The sequence below is a fragment of the Danio rerio genome, chromosome 8 (genome assembly GCF_052040795.2).
Source record: "Danio rerio strain M-AB ecotype USA chromosome 8, GRCz13ab, whole genome shotgun sequence".
Taxonomy (NCBI): Eukaryota; Metazoa; Chordata; class Actinopteri; order Cypriniformes; family Danionidae; genus Danio; species Danio rerio.
In genome coordinates this window covers 55,409,160-55,431,513 of record NC_141028.1, presented here as the reverse complement: position 1 = coordinate 55,431,513, position 22,354 = coordinate 55,409,160, and the positions used below count along the sequence as shown (strand labels likewise).

Below are 22,354 nucleotides of genomic sequence, written 5' to 3'. Positions count from 1 at the left end.
TGATTGACCTGCCGCCCGCTTGCTTCCCTAAACCAAAAGATTTAGAAAAAGCCGTCCAGAAAAAGAAAAGCCCTCATCTGATTTTTACCACGTTTTTCGGATTTCACCACATTCTCACCCTGTTATGAACTTGTTCACTTTATTTTTTGGTTATACATCCCTGTAGCGTTCGCTTAAAAAAATGAAATGCAGCCATAAGTACCTCCGGCTACATAAATAGCGTTCTCCAGAAACGTCCACAGGACTAAGTTTTCAGAATGAGCTTGGGTTGGGTCAATTAGTGCTTTTTAAAATACTATCAGTTTGGTTTTAGGAAGGAGGAGGATGGAGGATCAGTAGGTCAGTCAGTCGACATCGGCCTCTGGTTGATTCACGCAAGAAAAGCAGGTGTGAATGACACTCTCAAGAGAAATTTGAAATCTCAAAAAGCGTACACATCAGCCTCTGGTGGATTCGTGAAAACAAAAACGGCAAAAAAAAAAAAAAAAAACTCAGCTCCTGGGATGTATTTGGTGCTCACCAGAAATGTATATAGGTGAACCTAATCAGAATGAACCTGGGTGGTCGCCAACCCAACTGCTACATCTTCATCACTCTCCTGGTATATCCCAATATAGGCAGAAGCATACAGTGAGTACAAGGTATGTAAGGGTGCTCATAAAATCTGCTATGTAAATACAGAATCTGCCATAGTGTGACTACATCTCGCTCTCAAAGGGAATGGCAGATGAGTTTCTGATTGGTTTAATTCACTTTATGCCCCAAAACACACCCATAACTCGTTAAGAGAGTAAGAATAACACTATAGACCATGCGCCTGGTGCAACAACAGTTTTTCCTATTGTTAAAATTTCAAAAGTTTGACCAACAATGACGGTTGGGTTTAGGAGCGGGGTTGGGATGGGTGCCATCCCTTCTTTTTAAATTCATGCTGACGTCCAGCTTCTCACGCCTCTTTCGCCTAGACTGCAGCTCTGCACAAGACGTTTGGCCATAAGATAAATGATCATGCCCAACTGAGCCTGGTTTCTCTCGAGTTTTTTTTTTAATTCTTCACTTTCGCCAGTTAGTGAAGTTTTTTCCTCGCAGCAGTCGCCACTGACTTGCATGGTTTAGGACCTGTAGAGCTGCGCATCGATGGATTTGCTCTTCAGTGTTTGGATTCTCAGCATTAAATATTAAACCATTCTGAACTGAGCTAAACTGAACTAAAACTCTGAAAACTGGACTGACACTGTTTCAATTTACTATAATCTACTATGTGAAGCTGCTTTGACACAATCTACATTATAAAAGCACTATAAAATAAAGGTGAATTGAATTGAATTTAATATATGACAATGCTACCTCCAAGTCCACATGCCGAAATAATAATAATCAAGCCAAGAGCTGTTAAACTACATGAATTGGCAATGTTTTTGCAAGCATTTGTTGAAACTACTGTATGATTTCTTGAATCAAATCATTGAACTATATTGGTAACTCACAACTTAACTAACAACGTTTTCATGAACCCCAGTTTGCCATCCAACATATATTGTGTTCTTGTGAGCAGTCTTATCCATGACGTGAGATAATCGAGAAGGCTTCATCAACAACTCCATAAAGGACAGTTTCCACGGGAACAATATAAGAACTCAATCTCGGCTCCATGCCGGAGGTCTCCACCTCTCTCTGAGGGGCTCAAGCCTTTGCTTATTGGCCTTCAAAGCAATCAGGCTGAAAAACAGCAAGACATGCAATTAAATCACGATCCCTCAGTCTGCTCACAGAAAGAAAAAACAAGATGATGATGATGAAGAATAAGAAGAGGAGGAAACACATTTTGGGGGCCTCGGGGTGGCTAAATAACTGGAATGTATCAGATATTGGCTCTTGCCCAAGCCTCATAGATGCAAGGTGCAGTGACCCAGCAAAGAAATTCAGAAGGCGACTTTAAAGGTGATAGATCAACCATTCGGCCCAAGGACAGCGGCGTACTTAAGGCCATTGTCATTGGTGCAGGTGCAAGACCTTTGATGTTTGTCATTTTAGTGACTCTGCTTTTGAATTCCATCAGCCGCTTTACATACTAATTAACCTGACCAGCCACTGAAACAGATAAATGGACAACCCGAAAAGTGTGCGGGAGGCCAAGAAAGATCAGACAGGAAAGCTCATTTATGCTAAAGAGATGTTTGAAGAGGAAAAGCCAAAGGGTTCAAGCGAAAAGTTGCCTGACGTTCTTCTTGAGTAGATCGCCGTAATGACAGGCACCCGATGCAAGGACTTCTGCATGTGCATGTTGTATTTACTGCTCCAGCAGTTTTCTCATGACACTCCCAGGGCAAAATCATGATCATCTCTGAGATACTTTTTGTTAGATGTAAAGTACACAATACAAAGCTCAGATCTGGGATGAAACCGATGAGAAATACTGATGAGAAAGTTCATATTAGGATCTTTGACATTTGGCTGCAGATTTGGCCGTTGTACATCAAGTCATATTAATTTATACAGCACTTTACACACTTAGAAATACAGGTACTTTATTGCCATTGATGGCTCCACACTCTTAAAAAATAAAGGTTCTGTACTGTCATTGATGACTCTATACTCTTATAAATAAAAAGTTCTTTACTGGGATTGATGGTTCCATACTCTTAAAAAATAAAGATTCTTTACTGTCATTGATGGTTGCACACTCTTAAAAATATGATGGTTCCACACTCTTAGAAATAAAGGGTTCTTAACTGTCATTGATGGTTCCACAACTAAAAGTAAAGGTTCTTTACGGTCATTGATGGCTCCACAAGAAAAAATAAAGGTTCTATACGGTTATTAATGGTTCTACAACCACGAATAAAGTTTTTTAAATGGTCATTGATGGTTCCACAACTAAAAGTGAAGGTTCTTTATTGTCACTGATAGTTCTACAACTACAAATAAAGATTTATTTTACGGTCATTGATGGTTCCACAACTGAAAATAAAGGCTCTATACTGGGATTGATGGCTCCACACTCTTAAAAGTAAAGGTTCTTTACTGTCATTGATGGTTCCACAACTAAAAATAAGTGAAGTTTATTTATAAACTAATTTTGAGAGAATCACGTGCTTATGATTGCTTGCAGCTGGTTCCGCATTATTCAATTTATGATTCACCAATCAGATGATTCCTAAGCCACTATAAATACCCTAAGTTGAAGAATCCACTCTTCTACTTCCACAACTACAAATAAAAGATTTTTACTGTCATTGATGGTTCCACACTCTTAAAAATAAAGGTTCTTTACTGTCATTGATGGCTCCACAACTAAAATTATAGGTTCTTTACTGTCATTGATGGTCCCACACTCTTAAAAATAAGTTTTTTACTGTCATTGATGGTTCTACAGCTAAAAATTAAGGTTCTATACTGGCAGTGATTGTTCCACAACTACAAAAAAAGGTCCTTTATTGCGATTTATGGGTCACTCTTAAAAATAAATGTTCTTTCATGGCATCAATAAATCTATGAATAACTTTAAACACCCATGAAACATTTTTCATTTTTTCAGGTTTTGTATTGTGGGGAAATGCTCTTTACATCCCTAGGATATTCTCCACGCAAACAATTTTCACTTAAAACTTTTTGAGAACCACAATTTTGTTCTATGGCACTCCCATTTAGAAACTTTATGTTTATGGGTGGCAGCATGGTGGCTTAGTGGTTAGCACTGTCGGCTTACAGCAAGAAGGTCAGTTCATAGTTCTGTGTGGAGTTTGCATGTTCTCCCTGTGTTGGCATAGGTTTCCTCCGGGTACTCCGGTCCAAAAGTCCAAAGACATGCGATAAAGGTGAATTGAATAAACTAAATTGGACGTAGTGTATGTGTGTGAATGTGAGAAAGCATGGTTGTTTCCCAGTGCTGGGTTACAGCTGGAATGGCATCCATTTTTTTGTGTTGAATCAACTTAGCTGTTCTAGTCATATCAACTTACATCAATCAAAGTGACTAAAAGTGTTAAGGTATAACTTAAAACACTTAGTTTAAACTTGATTAACTTATTAAAATAAGTTAAAGCAACATGAAAATATCTGTTGTCTTGACTTTTTGTCGTTTTTTACAGTACAGCGTTTCCTACAATATTATTTTTCTTCTGGAGAGAGTCTTATCTGCTTTATTTCGGCTAGAATAAACACTGTTTTTAATTTTTCAAAAAACATTTTAAGGTCAAAATTCTTAGCCCCCTTGACCAATTTTTTTTTTTGATTATTCATTGTTATAATTAATCGCTGCCTAAATGCCCTTACCTGCCTAATTAACCAAGTTAAGTCTTTAAGCTGAAAACTATTATCTTGAAAAATATCTAGTAAAATATTATGTACTGTTATCATGACAAAGATAAAAGGAAACAGTTTTTTAAAATGAGTTATTAAAATTATTATGTTTAGAAATGCGTTGAAAAAACTTTCCATTAAACAGAAATTAAAGAAAAAATATATCGGAGGGCTAATAACTCTGACTTCAACTATATATAGCAAAGCTGGTTTAAACTCATGTTAACTCAAGTGAGAACACTGTAGCGTTTTCCAGTAGAACGTCTCGAATTAATCTCCACTTAATCGCATTACTTTCAACGAGAAATGGTTGAGATCTTTCAGAGATCTCTTTTTTTTCTTATGAGTGTTTAGGGTCAACTCTGCCGCTGCTGGATAGAGGAGAACAACTGGGGGCTCTCAGTCACACCTGAAGCACAGTGGCGCACCTTCCCCTCGCAAATCACAACCACATGCTGTCAGCAGACCACAAAACAGCCCCCGATCCCAGCAGCCGTCCACACACACATGCACATAGACAGGCCTGTTCCACAAGTAATCACCAATTACTCAAGAAAAGAGCTCTTTGTCTGAGCACATGCGCAAGTGTCTGCTCTCTCATAATGATGCTGCATTAGCTGGGCATTTACAAGTCCAGTATGACTACTTCTGAGCCGGATAAAGAACTAAGAAATTTAGAGTACAGGTTATCTGCTTAGGTTTTCCGTGCACTCGGTCTGTTTGAACACAAATCTTTCTTGGATTCTGAAACAATGGTTGTCATTTTGCACTGCTTTAATACTAGTGTACACACATATTGCTTGTTCAAACTTCTCCATTAAAATGAGCTGAAACAACACGATTCTTAAGGGTTTTTTGGGACAAATGAATTGTTTTATGTTCAATGCTCTTAAATGTGTTAAAAAATTATACTAAATTAATCAATGTGTGTTGGGACAACATAAAGGAATTAACCTTTGTGCTGTTGGGGATGTTTTCATCAACTCTAGGGTGATTTTGAGTCTTATTTTGGCCATAACTTTTTCTGTGTTTGAGCTAGCAGAATGATTTTTGGTGACAAAATCTTATTTTTTACACATATTTTGGGAAAATTCTTTGAAAAAAAACCTAACTAAACATTTTGGGTAAATTTACTACCCTTTTGTTATGTAAAATGCATCAGATAAATATTAATTTAAAATTTCTTTGCACAAATTTGTTAATCAACCTCAGTGCTGATCAAAACTACTAAATTGTTTAGAAAATTACAAGATTTTTACTCTTTATTGCCAAATTCATAAATGATGTCACTGATTTATTGGTTCAAGTCTCAGCTGAGCCAGTTGGCATTTCTGTGTGAAGTTTGCATGTTCTCCTCGTGTTGGTGTGGGTTTCCTCCGGGTGCTCCTGTTTCCCCCACAGTGAATTGAATAAACTAAATTGTCTATAGTGTATGTGTGTGGATGAGAGTGTATGGATGTTTCCCAGTACTGGCTTGCAGCTGGAAGGGCAAAACATATGCTGGATATCTATCCATATATAACTATATATAACATGAGTATCTGTACTTCTACTTGAGTAAAAGATATGTGTACTTTTGCCATCTCTGTTATTCTGCTTCTTGATTTATATATAACTGTTGAATGAGTTTTAAAGGCAAGTATATTATAAGTAACTGTAATTACATTACAATTACATTAAAAAATTAACAGTAATCCATTACTTTTCTTTTTCAGCTGAAAAGTAATTTAATTACAGTATCTAACACTGCTCATAATGCATTTGGGTCCATATCGACTTGAAGGAAATGCACAAAAATAATAATAATTCACTAAAAAGGTGAACAATCAACAATAAAATAAATTAAAACTAGTTTTCACATTCATTTATTAATATAAAATATATCGACTTATATATTGACTTACACAAAGTTAGTAGAATAGAATATGATTATTTAAGTGCTCGAAGGGTTAAGGATTTATTCAGCACTTTTGTGTTTCCAGGGGTTTTTAGAAGTTCTTCAGCTTGCTTGATGAAGGCAATGGAACACCTTAGCTTTGACATCTTAGATGTGAAATGGATATGCGAGACCACAGGATTTCTCCTCCAACACCTTTTGGTGTTACCTGAGCGTACTTGCTCTCAAATTGATCCGATCATTTGTAGAACAAAGGCCTTTGCAATGCAGTTCATGAGCGATGTCAATCAACACACCTGATACAAAATTACTGGAGGGAATATCTAGGAACATTTATTTAGAAATAAATCACTTTCAACGTTTAAGAATAAGATGTTTGCTCATTTACAAAACTCAGTTGTTCATACACTGCACCAGTCACTGTGTAATACTTAACTTATAGTCATTTGCATTGAGCTGGTCTCTGCTCTTCTACATAACATACACTACATACCATAAAGCGAATGCATATGCACACATTTCATATTTTATAATTAATAATAGCCTATACCTTGCTCTTTTGGTTTGATTCTAACTGCATTTCATTGGCTCTGTATTTGTAGATAACTGCACAATGACAACAAAGTTGAATCTGGTTGAATCTAATGTAAAAACGTGCTTCAAAAATTAAAGATTATATAATTATATTCATATGACAAATTAGTAAACTCGAATACACAAAGCCTGAAGTCTTATATTTGATATAGGTAAATTGCTTGTAAAACGCTTTCATGTCTCCCAGTTGAAAGTGGCTCTTGTAACTAAATAGCTCCCCCTAGTGTAAACTACAATTTCTCGGCTAAAAGAATATCTTAGCATCTTGTTTTTAACAGATATCTTAATGTTCGGAGCAAGCAAGCAAGAATTCTCATTGAATTCTAGTCTATAAGTGCTGTTAATTGACTGATCGTTTAGTTTTTGGTGTGAAAAGAGTGAGAAAGCGACACAAGCACTTAAGGATTTTAGAGACTGCTGATAACGTTTATTTACTTACTTTAAAAATGTCGATCTTTCACTTCCATCTTAAACAGCTGTGGCATTTTGTCATACATAGTATTTTTGCTAATCAATATCGTGTATCTAAATGACATGCTGACATAAGCAAATTTCCTTAAGCTAAATGCTATATGATTGTTGTACAATATACATTAAATTTAGCAATTTTACACAATGCTAAATTATTTAGCTTCATAACTTAGCACAATCGGATGTATTAGGCTATTTTCGACCTTTGTTGAGTTTTGAGGTAAATTAGGGTTTATTTTCGCACATTTGTTCAGTGACAACTAGAGACACGCTCCCTATATTGTTTACCATGCACTTTGAATATTCGGTCTGAAATCACATGCAAGTATGACTTCAGAACAACATTAGCATGATTTATTTGACTGAACTGTGTTGTACTTTGATAGTCATTGGCTACTAATATGATTTAACTGTTAAATAATACTTTTCTTAAATCATTTTTAAGAAGAATTTCCGCAAACTAACTTTAACTCAATTCTTTTAGTAGCTATCTTTACAGACTGCTTGTAGGCTAAATTACAGAATTAATAAACCTTTTATATCAATAATTTTATATTAATTTAGAACTAACTGAATGAAATGTATCCAAACGCTTAGCTTATTATGTGTTATACAAGGCTACATTTAAAAATAATAGTGTTCTCATATTAAATTATGATGCATGCAGTTGCATTTAGAGTTTTTAATCACTTAAATGGATAGTTCACCCAAAAACTGAAAATTCTCTCTCATTTACTCACCTTTCATGTGTCTCAAACCTGTTTTATTTCTTTGTTCTTTTGACCGCAAAGATGACACTTTGAAACAAATGTTGTAACCATTGACTTCCATATTTATTTTTCCTATGGATAATGGCTAACAGTTTCAAGATATCTTCAAAATATCTTCTTTGTGTTCAACAAAAGAAACTCACAATGGCTTGTAACCACTTGAGGGAGAGTAAACAGTAAGGAATTTTTCATTTAATGCGTGCTACATGTCAGACTTGTTTAAATGATCAGTTAAATAAACACTGTGAGTTCACTGTACTCAAATGGCCTCCACAGTCACCAGATCTCAATCTAATAGAGCAGGGGTTCCCAAACTTTTCAGCTCGTGACCCCCAAAATGACAATGTCAGTGACTAGCGACCCCCAATATATAGGTGGTTATAAATACAGAAACCTTGCATGCAATAGCACACACACACACATACACACACCAATAGACTCGAGTCTATTCTTCGTTAAATCTCTTTAATGTATCTCAGTGCTGTAAAAGTGCCAGAAAGTTTAACCTGGTATTATAAAATCAATCTGCTGCATCTTATTGCTGTGTCTTTAATATAATGTAATTACCCCAGGGGTCGCAATCCAATTGAACTAGTAACTATAGCTACTATAGTAAATGTATAGTATAAAGTAACTAAAAACGACTTTTTTTTTTTCTTCAGTAGGTTATGGATAAAATATGGTCATTCTTATGGTTTAATAAAAATAAATAGATTTTTGAAAATTACCAGGCGACCCCCCTTCATTGTCCCGTGACCCCTCGAGGGGTCCCGACCCCCACCTAGAGAACCACTGCAATAGAGCACCTTTGGGATGTGGTGGAACGGGAAATTTGCATCATGGATGTGCAGCCGACAAATCAAAGCCGACTACGTGATGCTATCATGTCAATATGGATCTATGAATCTGATGATTATTTCCAGTACCTTGTGGAATCTATGCCACAAAGGATTAAGGCGGTTCTGAAGGCAAAAGTGGGTCCAACCCGGTACTAGTAATGTGTACCTAATAAAGTGGCCATTGAGTGTATAAATGACATGCCTTTTGCTTCATAAACTTCCAAGATTATGTTAAAATTTAACTAAGGTGCAGTCAGGGATGAGGATTCTGTCAATGCCACGAACTGTGATGCCACAAGGCCCAATAAAATCCAGATTCCTAAGTGACCTTATCATTTTCCCCTACTAAAATACACAGAAAAGTTACAGTGCGTTGAGCATTGTCCCTCAGGCGGATGTTCCTTGTTGCCTCACGTAACGTCTTATGCTCAGAAACACACTTATGTTTAACTAGAGTAAAAAAAAAGAAGAGATACCAGTTTGCACGGAGGTCAAGATCAGGCCAATGTCAAGCTGGTACACTTCAAGGAGTGGAACTGTGCATGTCAAAAGGATGTGTTCACTATGACGCGAGTTACAAATAGCAGACATGGCAGTGTTAATATTCATGCAATATGGACATATAGACAAATACAAAAGAGACTCAGCGAGGCTGTCATGTGTAACAAGAATAATACATAAACACGCATTCAATATTCCATCGCACTCTATTAAAGTCGCAGTCCAGACGTGGTTCTTGGTCACTCTCTGCATACTTAAGGTTTCAATATTCACAATGTAAAACCTGCTGTAAAACACATGGCTGCAATATATTATTTAGCCATTCCCTGTAATAAAAGACATTCAAAAACAGTGCTTTTTTGCATTTTCTCGACATTGTTTTTCCATTATTTTCTCTTTAAACATTAATCATGACTTTTTTGGGCCACCCTCTCCTTCTCCGCGCTGCTTAAAGATTTAAATGCTGCCCCATCAGGATCCGGCTCGGGCTGTTTTGACAGGGCTCAGACAGGAAAATGTTTGGCAGAAATCTGCTGAATTTAATTTTTTTTTTCCTTCTTTCTCCTCTCCATCCCATTAACAGCAGATTGCTGGGGCTGCAGTTTGCAGAGTGCTGAGTTTGGCCTTTACAGGCTCTCGGCTGTTGATAAAGGAAGCAGCCCAGTGTTAAAGCATTCCTCCATTAGCCCTGCTTACGATTTCACAACACACACACAATATTACCTGTATAATAGCTCGCATGTCAAGTCTTTTAAGTACGCAATATTCAGTTCATCCAGTTTTAAATATTATGTGAATGCAAGATACTTTGCAGCACGAAAAAAAAATGACTGTTTAATGTCACATTTTTAAACATAATAGTTATAATAACTTGTTTATAATAACTCATTTCTTTTATCTTTGCCATGATGTCAGTACATAATATTTTTTTAAGATACTAGTATTCATCTTTAAGTGTAATTTAAAGGCTAAACTTGGTTAATTCTGCAAATCATTGTATAACGATGGTTTGTTATGTTGACAATCAGAAAAAAGGGGGGGGGGGGGGGTAATAATATTGAGCTTAAAATGTTTTTTAAAAAATTAAAAACTGGTTTCATTCTAGCCAAAATAAAACAAATAAAACTTTCTCCAGAAGAACAAAAATTATAGGAAATACTGTGAAAAAATTCTTGCTCTGTAAATATAATTTGGGAGATATGAAAAAAAATGATTGACAGGAGGGCTCATAATTTGACTTCCACTGTAATTGTTAATGCAATTTTGAGAAATAATGAGACTTTCATCTGTATGATTCTCAAGAGAAGCATTTAGACTCTTCTAAATAAGGCTGTATTTAATGTTTTAGATTTTTGGTTTTGTATCCCATTGTGCCGAAACGTAGGCTTATTTATAGTGCTCAGCATTATTGAGTACAGCCCATATTAAAAATTAAAATTTTTTAATAATTTCTCAGTGAATATAGGCAATGTTTTTGGGTGCATTTAAACAAAACAGATTTATTAAACAGATATATTTATTAAAATAATATTTTAGTCACCAAACATATTTAAAAATTAAAAGATAATACAATTAAATTCAAGTAAATACTGCACAAAAAACTCAACCTACAAACTTTCAACTAAATTTTTAATTATTTTTTTTCCTTCTCTTGATTTCTCCTCTTTCTAAAAATTGTATTTAATATTTTACTATAACATATAAAATTGGGTGTACTTTTGGACGATTATTATAAGTTATTTTGTTAGATAAACTCCAGATTTGGCTTTGGCATTGACTAATCTAATGTATATGCACAAATATATTATAGATTCCTATTAAAAATATGAATTTAAAAGATAGATTTGTGCTTATATATGCTGAGCACTGTACATTTCTGGAGATCGCGAGTTATGTAGCTAGAGGAATGCATGTCTGCATTTCGTCTTTAAAGCGAACGCTATGGGGCGGTATGACGCCGTTTCTTTTCACGCTATGGCAGCTGAGCGCTTACCTTCGTATGGATGGCTTTTCCGCTGTTAACAGTTTGTCCGGTGGCTCACAGCCTACGTCGGTGGACTTGAGACGCATACGCGATGCAGGTGAGACAAAAACAAAAACAAAAACCTAAAAATATAATAAACAAGTTAATAATACAGTGAGAATGTGGTAAAATCTGGTAAAAATCCGGCAAGGGCTTTTCCTTTTCTAGATTGCTTTTAAAAACACAGTTGGGTTTAGGTAAGAGGGTGGGTAGGTGGCAGGATCGGTCGGTTGGTCAATCAGTCAATCAAACAGTCAGTCAACAGCGGATCACGAGCAGTCAACACGAGAACAGCAGGCCGAATGGCACTCGTGAGAGAAATTTGAGATATGAAAAGGCTTACACAGCGGCCTCTGGTGGATTCGCGAAAACAAAAACTTAAAAATATATATATATACCTCCTAGGACGTATTTGACGCTCTTCAGAAATGTATATATAGGAACGTTTTCAGAATGAGCCTGGGTTGATTATTTCCCAAATGCAAAGAAATATATATCGCAGATGGAATTGTGAAATAAAGCCATAATTAGCTCAGAAAAGATGCTGCCTGTAGGGCGAAGCAGTGGTGCAGTAGGTAGTGCTGTCTCCTCACAACAAAAAGGTCGCTGGTTTGAACCTCGGCTTGGCTCAGTTGCCGTTTCTGTGTGGAGTTTGCATGTTCTCCCTGCATTTGCGTGGGTTTCCTCCGGGTGCTCCGGTTTCCCCCACAGTCCAAAGACATGCGGTACAGGTGAATTGGGTAGGCTAAATTGTCCGTAGTGTATGAATGAGTGTATGAATGTTTTCCAGAGATGGGTTGCATCTGAAAGGGCATCCGCTGTGTAAAAATGTGCTGGATAAGTTGGTGGTTCATTCCGCTGTGGTGACCCTGGATTAATAAAGGGACTAAGCCGACAAGAAAATGAATGAAGATGCTGCCTGTACACCTAATTAAACGGCAATGTGCAGACTATTAATTTATTAACATGCTCTGAATGTTTTGTGTGAACAAACGGACCAGTTTCATTTGAGCACACAATTTCGAGATTGATCCTGTGAACTTCGTCTCCAGAGAAGCTCAGAGAGTCAATTTGCAAGCATACTACTATTTTATGTTTGAAAAATATATAATTTTTTTAATGTATATACACAGAAACTCAAGCAATTTCCGATTTTAGCGAGAATAAAATGCAATTATAGGAAAAAAAGTGGCTGTTCTTGAAAGTTATGTTTTGTTACTCTTAATATGTTGATGTTAATTGAAATAAAATTATACCTAATTTGACCTGTGAAAAATATCCTGTGTTTGTTTATACTGCAGGCTTTATTAATATAGAAAAGACTATAGACATTCATTAGACACTTGATAAATCTGAACATTTTCCTTTGGATTAGTCTCTATTTCAAAGGTCACCACAGCAGAATGAACCGCAAACTATTTCAGCATATGTTTTACACAGCGGATACCCTTCGAGCTGCAACCCAGAACTGGAAAACATCCATACACACTCATTCACACACACACTCTGTATGGCCAAGTTAGTTATTTAATTCACCAACAGCGCATGTCTTTAGGCTGTGGAGGAAACCGGAGCACCCAGAGGAAACCCACATGAACACAGGGAGAACATGCAAACTCCACACGAAAAGCCTACTGGCCCAGCCGGGACTCGAACCAGCGACTTTCTTGCTGTGAGGTGACAGTGCTAACCACTGAGCCTTCGTGCGGCCTTAGTGATGTATATTTAGATTACTTGGAGGTCTTAGTAAAAATCCAATTATTGGTTCATTCATGTGGTCAGCCATGCTTGGCAATGGCAGTATGTGTTGAAGGGTCTCACATCCAAACTAAAGGTGGTCTTGTGGTTTACAGAGAGTAATGAAAGGTACAGACACATGTGGAGATCTTAGATGAAAAAACTAACAATGCCATCATGCACATACTGCTTCCTCTTATTTCTGTCTTTATATAAAAAGTGTACTTTTTGGATAGATTTGTTCATTCATTTTTCTTTGGCTTAGTCCCTTATTTATCAGGGGTCGCCACAGCGGAATGAACCGTCAACTATTTCAGCATGTGTTTTTATGTAGCGCATACCCTTCCTGCCACAACCCAGGTCTCGGAAACGCCCATATGCTCACACTTTCACACACACACTCACACTACGGCTAATTTAGTTTATGTAATTCACCTGTACTGCATGTCTTTGGACTGTGGGGAAACCAGAGCACCCAGAGAAAACCCACACGAACACAAGGAGAACATGCAATCTCCACACATAAATGCCAACTGGCCCCAATCCATTCAGGCCCCGGGCCTACTTTTTGTATATATGATTCAAAACTTTGGGATCAATTGGGATTTTTCATGTTTCAGGAAGGTTGCCTGCATTTATTTCATTCATTCATTCATTCATTCATTCTTTAGTCCCTTTGTTAATTCGGGGTCGCCACAACAGAATGAACCACCAACTTATCCAGCAACCTATCTCTGGGAAACATCCACACACATTTACACACACACACACTCATACACTACGGACAATTTAGCCTACCCAATTCACCTGTACCGCATGTCTTTGGACTGTGAAACTGGAGCAAACCTACGCGAACACAGGGAGAACATGCAAACTCCACACAGAAACACCAACTGAGCCGAGGCTCAAACCAAAGACCCAGTGACCTTCTTGCTGTGAGACGACAGCACTACCTACTGCGCCACTGCAATCAGTAATTAGGAACTAAATTATTGTGAAATAATATTGTGAAAGTTTTTATTTTATTATAATTTAGCATTTAATTCCTGTGACGCAAAGCTGAATATTGAGCTGTCATTTATCGGTTTCATTGTCACATGATCCTTTAGAAATCACACTGAATAGGCTATCAAAAATCATCATGATTATTATCAATTTAAAATTAAGTTTTTACTTACTATTTTTGTTAAAAATTGTTGATTTATTTCATGTAAAAAATAAAATAAAAATGCATATATTTTTTAAATACACAAAAAATGGGTTATTTAAACCCAAACTTGGTAAATACCCTGCAAATTTTAGATGGTAGATTTAACTACCTTAGAGTTAAAATTAACACTCCCTCAGAGTTTATATGGGAACCACTATAAAAGTGTTAAAATAACACTGTTGAAAGAGTTAACATCATCAACACTCAGAGAGTGTTAATTAGCAAACACCACAAAGGATTATCTGAACACCAGTCAGTTTTATATTTTAACACTCTTGGGTCAATTTTTCAACACTGTTCACCGGTGTTCTTCTGAAAGAGTAAACATTATTAACACTCAGGGTGTTTTCACACTTGGTTCAATTGCCTGGACCGTACCCAATTTCGATAGTACCCCCTTGGTTTGTGTTCACACAGTCTTTTTTCCTTCTGAACCCCGGTACGCTTGCGTCTTCGAGCGACTGTCTTGTTTAGGGTGGTTGCTAGGTGACGATCATGAAAGCAAGCGCCGAAATGGAAAGGCGTCCGCACATCGTGGTCATTCTGCTTTTACTGAAGCTTTTGGGTTTCGGACATACAGGAAGCGACTCGCATCCATCTGTCGCAAAAATATTATAAACATTCAGAACCTCACACTGTGTCTGCAGAAGCTGTTTTTGGAGGAAACAAGCTGACATCACTGTGTTTCCCCTGACTCAGTCCCGCGCGTGTCACCAAGGTACACACACACACAAATGAACGTTATGAAAACGATAGTTTGTTGTACAGTTGGCGGTTCACTGTTGTTAACACTCTTAGGTCAAATGTTCAACTTAAAAATGTTCATTTAAAATATTTCACATTTGTATTTACATTATCCACTGCCGCTAATTCTATAATTACAATGTACGATTTCAATTCACCACTCATCAGGCCCGGATTGGCTAATCGGGAGGACCGGGAGAATTACCGGTGGGCCGGTCCGTTTTTTGGCCGCGAGGGCTGGTGTCCCTAGCTCCAGAATCTGTCGCTCTCAGCAGTCACACTTTTTACATTTATTTATTTATTTACTTGACCACAGTCTTCTTATTCATTCATTTACTGCAGCTCTGCTCTTTTTATATATGACCAGCCTGCAGGTTAAGGATGATATAAGTCAGATGAGTCACTTCTCAATATTCAACTGTTGTGGTCCAGTGGTTAGCATGTTAGATTATGATGCTGACGCTGCTGACCTGGGTTTGATCCTTGTCTGAGTATGTTTTTTTGTTGTTTTTTTTTTGTTTTTATTGGTAAGACATATAATACTGTTAGGGTTGTTGAACATTTGAAGTTCTAAAGCAGCTGTTTTCTCAAAAAAAGATCTGATAGTGTAATTAGAAACTGAATTGGAATTAGTATAGTCAGTCGTGAACTGAGGTGGGCCGGTTTGAGGCTTGAAACTCCAGGGCTGAAAAGGAGTCCCACTCCGGCCCTGCCACTCATGCAAAATTATGTGCTGCAATGAATATTTTTTATGTCTTGCGCATAGTCCATAAGTGACAGAATTTACATAAAAACAGAAAAATATGTTCATTTTCATATAATTTCAGTTAGCTTTTTTGTAGCTTAACAATAAAACAAACAAAATGTTTAGTTAAATCACAATTTTAATAAATGGACATAAGATGGGATAGTGAGCCAATAGTGAGCCAAATCAAAGGTTACCAAGGGCCAACTTTGGCCTGCGGGCTCTAGTTTGGGCATCTCCGTTCTAAAGTAAACAGTCAAAACTATTTTACTTAAGTTATATACAATAAACACATGTATGAGCACGTGAACCAGTTCCTAGAACTAAACCCAACCATTTGTTAATATAAAAAACATGATATACAGTTGAAGCCAGAATTATTAGCCCCCCTTTGATTTTTTTTCTTCTTTTTTAAATATTTCCCAAATGATATTTAACAGAGCAAGAACATTTTCACAGTATGTCTGATAATATTTTTTTCTTCTGGAGAAAGTCTTATTTATTTCATTTCGGCTAGAATAAAAGCAGTTTTTAATTTTTTAAAAACCATTTTAAGGTCAAAATTATTAGCCACTTTAAGCTATATTTTTTAGTCCACCAGTCTACCAAACCATCCTTATACAATGACTTGCCTAATTACCCTAACCTGCCTAGTTAACCTAATTACCCTAGTTAAGCCTTTAAATGTCACTTAAAGCTGTATAGAAGTGTATTAAAAAAAAATCTAATAATATATTTTTTATTATTTACTGTCATCATGGCAAAGATAAAATAAATCAGTTATTAGAAATGAGTTATTAAAACTATTATGTTTAGAAATAATTCTGACTTCAACTCTATCAGGCAAATACAACTACAGTCACAGTTTATTGAACAGATATGAATAGACTTAGTCTTTTGTGGCAGAGCAAGTTATTTCTAAAAGCAATAGATGTGATCACCATCCCCATTCACTGCCCAGCTCAGATCTTGTCTGTGATAAACTCTAATTTTGCCGCTGAAAAAGAATCTAACTTTAACCAGTTAAATGTGACCCAATTCCGATTTTTAGCTCATATGTGACACAGATCGGATCTGTTCTAGGCCCATGTAAACACGAAAAAAATGCATGCATCCTGATATTCAGAGATCGGTTTCAGCCCTTCGTCATATGTGGAAATAAATCAGATATAAATCAGATATGTGACAATGTGACTATCATGTAAACAGGCAGATTACATTGCGTTTTGTATGTCATTAGACTTGAGACAATGTGGTACCGCTCCGTGGTTTAATGACAAAGAAGGAAGAGCATGTGTGGAGACGTTGACACAACAACAAAAAAAGAAACATGGAGGACGAAAGTGTAAATTCACCATAATTTGCTCCCACCCGACCTGAGATCCACCCACAAATCCCTCTGAATGGTAGAGGACACCATATATGTGCAAGCTGCGATAATGGCCGAATAGATCAGCACAGACGTAAACAGGCCCCGCGAGACTGTTTCCGCACAGAGAGTCTTTATCTGTTTGGCTGGCCCCGAGTCAAGCTAATGTACGAACCACCAATCAGACTATTCCTAACCCAGTATAAATAACCAAACATCTTACCTTTAGTCATCTTCGTCTTGAAGAATCCCCCCTTCCACCCCTTCTCCTCCTCTTTTTCTACAGGGCAGCACGGCGGCCCAGTGGCTAGTACTGCGGCCTCACAGCAAAAATGTCAAAAATGCAATTTCGTGTGGAGTTCATGTTCTCCCCGTGCTTGCGTGGGTTTTTCCCCGGGTCCTCCGGTTTCCTCCCACACTCCAAAAAACATGAGACTTAAAGGGCCATGAAACCCCCTCGTTTCAGCAGGGTGTTTTCACACCTCTACTTTGGAAAAAGTCAGAAAAGTGGGCGTGTCCAGCTCTGTTTAGGGGGGAGTGTCGGAGGAAGAAAAGCGGCTTGGTATGGGAGTGTCTATTTGGGCGCGCTGAATTTCAGAGTCAAAACACACAACCACAGCGGACAATGTGACTGTGTTTACATGGACATCTGTAGTCGAATTATTTGCCAGATTATTAAATGGTGGACTTTAACTGCAGTTTGGCTCTTTCATTCAGGGAATTCATTCATGTCCCTCCCGAAAAACATGATATTTGATTCGAGGAACTGCTCTAAGCGTGTATTTTTCATGCAATGTTTGATACCGCACGGCGAATGAGAGAAAAAAAAATCAGCATTTCCCGGAAACTTAGATGCACACGGCAGGTAGTGTCAGAAAGCTGCGTGTGTTATTCCAGTCACAAAATCCAACACGAGGTTATAGTTTGGTTGTAACTGTTAGTGCTAACTTGTTTACACTCGTTGCAATAGTTTGTTTGATACGAATAAAATACGAACTGAATAAACAAAGAGCACTGTTCGCTCACTTACCAAATCTGTAGAGACAGGACAATCACCAGCAACTAGAGCCGCGTCTTTATTAAGAGGAGACTAAAGCGAATCTGGATCTCAGCGTTTGCAGATGAGAACAGCTCTCAGGTAAACAATAATCCTCCTTGGACACGTCAGTTATTGTTGTCGCGCGTCGTGTACACTGTTAATCCACACGTGAGTCTGAGCTCTCACAGAGAGAAAATGAAATAGAAACTTAACTGCAGCAAACTATAAAAGCAACACTTCACGCTTGTTTTGCCAACACAACGTGGCGTCTGCCGTCTACACTCTGACAGTAATGAATATTAATGAAGTTGCACAATAGAGCGCGCTGATTGGTTTGAACCAAGCCTTACTCATGCATTAATGCAGCACACTGTAAGACGTAATAAGACTCACTCTGGCACAGACGCCCAGTCTGCACGCTGGAATACAACGCTATTATGTCATGACCGTGACGCAGCTTCAAAAATTCGTTTCAAATAGGAAGTACGAATTTGCTTGAAATAATGCAAAAACAACCAATTTACACTTTTTAGTGAAATATAGGTGTCCTAATAGTGTTTTTAGCAGTGTGGGACACATATACGACTGTCAACAGCTCAAAAAATGTGTTTTGGTGTTTCGTGACCCTTTAAGTAAATTTGACTAAACCAAATTAGCACCAAATTCAATTCTGTCAGCAACACATCATCTTAGCAATCCTTACGCAGCAGGAGGGGGGGGGGGGGGTTCTCGAGATCTACCCGAGCTTAAACTTCCCTCTCGCCCTGCAACGGGAGGGAGCTCCAGGCTCAAGGCTCTCATGAGCTCGGGGCTCTCTCCCGGGACAGCATGGCAAACTAGCTTATTACCAATCATCAGCTCAGTGTGAACTCTTGAAATTGAAGAAATTTGGCACGGGGGTAATTGCCCATGGGCAGATTATTTTTCTTGTTTTAAGGAAAAACTCACTTAATATTGGCATATTATTTCTCAAAACAAGACAATATGTTTTGCTTGTCTAGAAAATTCCTCTTGATTAAGGAATTTTTAGATATTTGGACTAGAATCAAGACACAAAATCTAAGTAAGAAAAGCATTTTTTGCAGCGCACATAATACATAAAAAAGTTTTATCTTTTTAGCTAAAGAAAGTGTCATGTAAAGTCCTCCAAAGACTGTCTCCACAAGAACCCACCTGATATAAGACCATAGCAAGGCCCTGAAGAGTTTTCGAGCAGGCAATCACCCTTACATTTTCTCCAGCGCAGTTTTCATGTTATTTGTGTGTGTTTCTTTGCGCCAGCGACTGCTCGTTTTGTAATGTAGCCTCTGTACGGCAGGTACATTCTAATCGCCTTGTATCTTGATACAAAGGTTTGCCATCTGTAGCCGCAGAACCGGCTAACCATATTAATTAATCAGTGGACTGGGCAAACAGCTCATTAGAGTCGGGAGGTGACCCAAGGGCAAGGAGAGTCCTTACACTGTGAACCGAAGCCAGTGGCGACATTATTAAGACACTGGCAGCTAATGAAGGTGACAAGAGAGGAAGGCGGCAAAAAAAAAAATCATTTACCAAGAGAGATATCAATCCTGCTAGCTGCAAGAACAGCAAAATTGAAGATATAGATCACCAATCCCTTTATGGGGATGAAGGGAAATGTGGGATAATTTCCCTGATAAACACGGGGCTGACATTGCCATATAAACGAGCATGGATTTATCCCTGCGGAGGCAGATGAGATGACTGCGGTTCGGAGGTCCTGGTGAACTCATAACAGCACTGGCAGGCAAAATAAAAATCAACAACTCGGCAAGGCGCTGATAGCAGCCATCCATTGCGCGCAAATTGAACTGTCACCTTTAGTGTCACTTTTCCAGCCGAGCAGATGAAAAAGACAACCGCGCAGCGGTAATGTTCCGCAAAATTAATTCCGGGCGGGAAGAAAAAAGACATGGAGACATCAAACAGATAAAGACTCTCTCTGTGTGGAAACAGTCTCGCGGGGCCTGTTTACGTCTGCGCTGATCTATTCGGCGGCCCTCCTTTGTTAATATGACAGGGTTTGTCATCCATCCCTAAACAAATGGAGCTAATTCATCCTTCGGGGAAGCATGCGGTGTCAGCGAAACTAACGACCCGGCTTATTCTACAGATCACGCTGACTGTGGCGATAACGGGTCATATATGACCCAACTCATTTGACACGACAAATGACAATAACACTAACACTGCGGCGCGTATCTCGGTTCAGTAAGTAGAAAGGAAAACAATCACACTGACACACAAATGAGGTGCTATTACACACACAGATGCACAGACAAAAACATTTATGGACAAATTGTCACAGCTGATTTGAAATTGCGTAGAGCAGCCCAACATGGGTGAATGAATGGAAAAGAAGTGCGGTTAAAAGGTCTGAGTGTATACTTGTGGTGTTCTTCAGATCTTAAAAGTCTATTTTATAAAATATAATTACTGAAAAGGTGGCTTAGTGGTTAGCACTGTGGTAGCTAGAAGGTCACTGGTTCGAGTCCCGGCTGGGCCAGTTGGCATGTTCTCCCTGTGTTGGCATAGGTTTCCTCCGCATGCTCCAGTTTCAGTCCAAAGACAGTCTAGGTAAATTAAATACACTAAATTAGTCAAAATGTGTGTGAAAAAGAAGTGTGGTAAAAGGTCTAAACGTAGGCTATACTGGTAGATTTTAACTCTTTTATTGCCTAGTTCACAAATGATGTCACTGATTTAGTGGAAAAAACAATTATACATTTTCAATATTTCAATATCTTTTTAACCTTTTAGTACTTGGACTTGTGAACGATTAATAACAATATTGCCTTTACAAAATGAGGTCACACTTTATTTTGATGATCTGTTTGTTTAATTTAAGTGACATTGCATCTACATGCCAACTAATTCTCATTAGATTATAAGTAGACTGTTAGGTTGGGGTTAGGGTTAGGTTTACACTGCAAAAAATGCTTTTCTTACTTAGATTTTTTGTCTTGTTTGTAGTCCAAATATCTAAAAATTCTTAATTCGAGAAGAGTTTTCTAGACAAGCAAAACATGTTGTCTTTTTTTAAGAAATAATCTGCTAATATTAAGTGATTCTTACCCTAAAACAAGCAAAAAAAATCTGCCAATGGGGTAAGCAAAATAATTTTATGTCAAAAGGAAAAACAAGATTATTTTGCTTTATATTTATATTTTGCTTTTATTGATATTTTTTTGTTAAAATATTTTAAAAATCCAGTCCACATGTACTTTTTTATATTGAAAATACGGCATTTTGTGTGTTATTTTTACCAAATCAGAGACACCATTTATGAATTTGTCAATGAAACATCTAAATTAAATTAGATTAAATTAAAACCCTCAAATAAAATTTAAATCCTGTAATTTTCCAAACAATTTAGTAGTTTTGATCAGGACTGAGGTTGATTAACAGATTTATGTAAAAATAAATAAATAAATAAAAATTAATCTAATGCATTTTTACAGCAGTTTAATATAGTGGATGTTGTCTTTCCTAACATAACAAAATTCTATTTTTCATTCAAGAGTTTATTGTGTAGTGTGTATTGCTTTTTTTTTTTTTTGACAAATTTTCCAAACTATGTGTCAAAATAAGATTTGTCACCAAATATCATTCCACAAAATCACACCAGAAAAACATCTCCAACATCACACAAGAGTTAAGTTATTGTTGACTTATGTGTTATATCCAAGAACTCTCTTTATGCACATTTATATCATTTTTGTTAGTTATTATATTGTATAAAATAGACTTATAAGTTCTGTAGAAAACCTGGAATTTTCTAAACAATTTAGTCATTTTAATCAGAACTGAGGTTGATTAACAGATTAATGCAAAAAAAAAAAACACACACATATATATATGCAGTTTTACAGCACTTTATTTCAGTCAATGTTTTCATCCCTAACATAACAAAAGGTAGTAAATATGAACAGTGCACAAAGGGTTAAGATAAATTGACAGTGAGAAAGCTACTTTTAAATTATTTATGTTGTTGTTGTTGTTGTTGTTGTTGTTGTTGTTGTTGTTGTTGTTTTGGTAACACTTTGCATAGTTCCACTTGTGAACGTTGGTTAATGTTAGCAAAATCAAATA

General features: G+C 37.2%; 1 long non-coding RNA gene across 1 annotated transcript; it reads right to left on the bottom strand.

Annotated features, from left to right (window-relative positions):
* Positions 1-8,077: 8,077 nt before the first annotated feature.
* LOC141375933 (uncharacterized) lies at positions 8,078-19,606 on the bottom strand. The gene is made up of 3 exons (XR_015498558.1): positions 19,415-19,606; positions 11,368-11,480; positions 8,078-10,014 (listed from the first exon to the last, which is right to left on the bottom strand). It is a non-coding gene; the product is annotated as an uncharacterized LOC141375933 (long non-coding RNA).
* Between the last annotated feature and the right edge of the window lie 2,748 nt (positions 19,607-22,354).